We start from the raw sequence: 2,721 nt of genomic DNA, 5'->3' as shown, positions 1-2,721 counted from the left end.
GGGGAGGAATATAATAAAGAGTGTCATTCACATGACGTGACTGTCATGTGCTAACTGGGATCCTGCTCTCACGAAGCTTATTCTATTAATTCGATTTCTAAGAAGAATCTCAAGTTTTCCTTGATGAGAATTTGGTTGAGCAACAAACGATTGCGGGGAGAAATATATCCTTTCTCATTTTTTCCATTTTTGCAAATGCGGAAGACATTTTGCATCGAGACGCTTATCATATAATCGCCTAACAACGAGTGATCGTTTCTCCTTCAACGGACCTTTGCCATGTTTCTTTTATATAATGATAAAATCATAACAAGATAAAATAAAAGGTTCAAGCACGGAAAGAACGATTTTACTCAAGTATCTAAAAAAACAAAAAATTAGCTAGTAGGTATACAATATTATTATTACATAATACAGATTTATAGTAGGAAATAATTTGTTTGGATGCATTAAAACTGCACAGTAGAAAAGCGTAATATTGCAGAAGATTTTGACATAGTCTAGCAACCAACTTGAGCGTCCTATATAATTATTTTAATAGTCGAACAAAATTATTTTCAGATATGTATTTAGTGAAATTTTTAAAAATTTTAAAAAATTTTTCTACTTTAGCAAAACATTTTAAATACACTTGTTTCCATGTGGAATCGCAACACGTGTATCCTATTGTCGTGTACTAGGCATATATATGTACTACGCATATATATGAACGCGAGTGCGAATACATCTGCGATAGACCAATTGGAAAATGTTTTCGGCGTTACGTCTACGATATTTAATGGTCACAATTGATTCTGCGTCAAGACATCAAGAGATCAAAGCGAATAAAGCATGACTCGTTTTTTTTTTTATCGAATTACGTCGATATGGCTCTCATGAAACGACGAAGGCGAGAAATATATATGTAATATAATACAAATACGTCGTATTTCCGCGATTGCTCGACTTGTCTTTCGTGTGCCACGCACCGTGATTGGCTCAGATATGAGCTTGAAACTCTGATGATGAGAATGGGCGATCGGGGGGAATTCCCGATCCCCGACGAACCATTTTCCCGTGCCGTAGGTCAAGGATTACACGGGTATATCTCGAGTCGAGCATATCTCGAGTCTCGAACGACAGCGTTTTGCTCTCTTCGCACGCGCTTATTAAGCCGTGATCAAACTAGAAAATGAGATTGAGAGATTGAATTAAAATTTAACCTGCAATCAGAAGAGAGAAAACCAATTTCAAGTAAGTTTAGTAAACTTTGCTTCGATTGATTAAATTTCAATTCAATCTCAATGCACGGGTCTATGCACTTTTTTGCGAGAGATCGACGAGTGCCTTTCCAGTTTCCGCCCACGCGGCGGAAACAATCGTATTTCAAGTTTCTCATATTCTGCGAGCTAAGACGATATCACACAATGCGTCACAAGCGACATGAGCTGATTCGCTTCGATTACGAATACAATCTGCAGACGATCTGTATACGATTGTTGATCGCATGCAGTGGAAAAACTCTATCAAGCCCATCGATCGTTCTCGCGCACATAAATGAAGGATGCCCAAAGTTGTGCTGTATTTTACGATATTGCGTGCAATACAGCGAATTACAGAATGAGTTCGAAATCATCTTGCTGTTATGATCCAATGGATTTAAATGTTTTCGACTCTCGCGAAACGGTTCGCTCCATCCTGTTGATTCTCAGGGGATCAACCATGTAATTTTTTCCCTATAGGGCGGAAACTTCAAACTTTTTTTATGTATGTGTACATATTACATTACTAGAGGAAGTCACATGATCAACGTTCTGGAGTTAATCATCGATCATCGATCTGTGAGACTAATTTGGTTGATAATAAAGAATCCCGAACTAATTATATCGTATAGAATATGTATAGAAAATTAGGACCCGATAAAATGAGTTTGTTTTCACATACATACATACATACATACATACATACATACATATATACATATATATATGTGTATAATGATATCAAGTCAATAATAGGCAATTTTGGAGCCAAGGTGTACTTTATTGCGTGCTCACAAAGCACCTTTTATTGCACCACAGCTGAAAAACTACCTATTCTTGAGCCTCTATGATGGCATCTTTTCTTCATCAAATTATACAACTCATTACATTATACCTATACGTAAAAACTAATTCGTTTCACCCAAAATTATTACAACTACATATTATACATAAGGCATGAAAAGCTGTTTTGACCGAATATGGTCTGCTTCGCTCATTTGTGTTGTTAAAAACTAATGATGCGATAAAGAGGTGATGATAAGGCTGGCTCTCGAGAGATTAGCTAGCTCGCGGAACAGAGCCTCCGAGTTGGCCACGTGTCTCCTGCGTGCACGTGCACGTCGCCCGAGATCCAGTGTTTACCTGCAGCATCACGCCGTCGTGTCGTCAAGTTTCGTCACTACTAAAGTATAATACTAATCGGAGATATCAAGATATGAGCTTACCTCGCACTCTCTCTCTCTCTGCCGCGGCCGCGGCGAATGAGTTTTCTTTCTCGTTATCAGCACGGTCAGACGACGCGATTCGTACAGGTGCGCGCGCGCGTGCACGCGCAGCGGAAAGTCGGCGATCTCTAATAAGAATGGAGTAGCGTACACGCATATATGCGTACACGCGGCACGATTGGTGAGAGAGGAACGTCACACACGTAGGTACAAAGCCGTCTCGCGCGATGCTGTGTGCGTTTCTGTTTGTGTGT

The 2,721-nt window shown here is 39.4% G+C and overlaps 1 protein-coding gene across 2 annotated transcripts in view; it reads right to left on the bottom strand.

The window, feature by feature from the left end:
• The window catches only part of LOC108755935 (mothers against decapentaplegic homolog 3), a 28,567-nt gene that overhangs the window by 24,574 nt on the left and 1,272 nt on the right, over positions 1–2,721 (bottom strand). The window lies entirely within an intron of this gene.

This window comes from Trachymyrmex septentrionalis, unplaced genomic scaffold (genome assembly GCF_001594115.1).
Source record: "Trachymyrmex septentrionalis isolate Tsep2-gDNA-1 unplaced genomic scaffold, Tsep1.0 scaffold9, whole genome shotgun sequence".
Classification (NCBI taxonomy): Eukaryota; Metazoa; Arthropoda; class Insecta; order Hymenoptera; family Formicidae; genus Trachymyrmex; species Trachymyrmex septentrionalis.
Note: the sequence above shows the minus strand (reverse complement) of the source record. Positions and strands in the feature narration are given on the sequence as shown.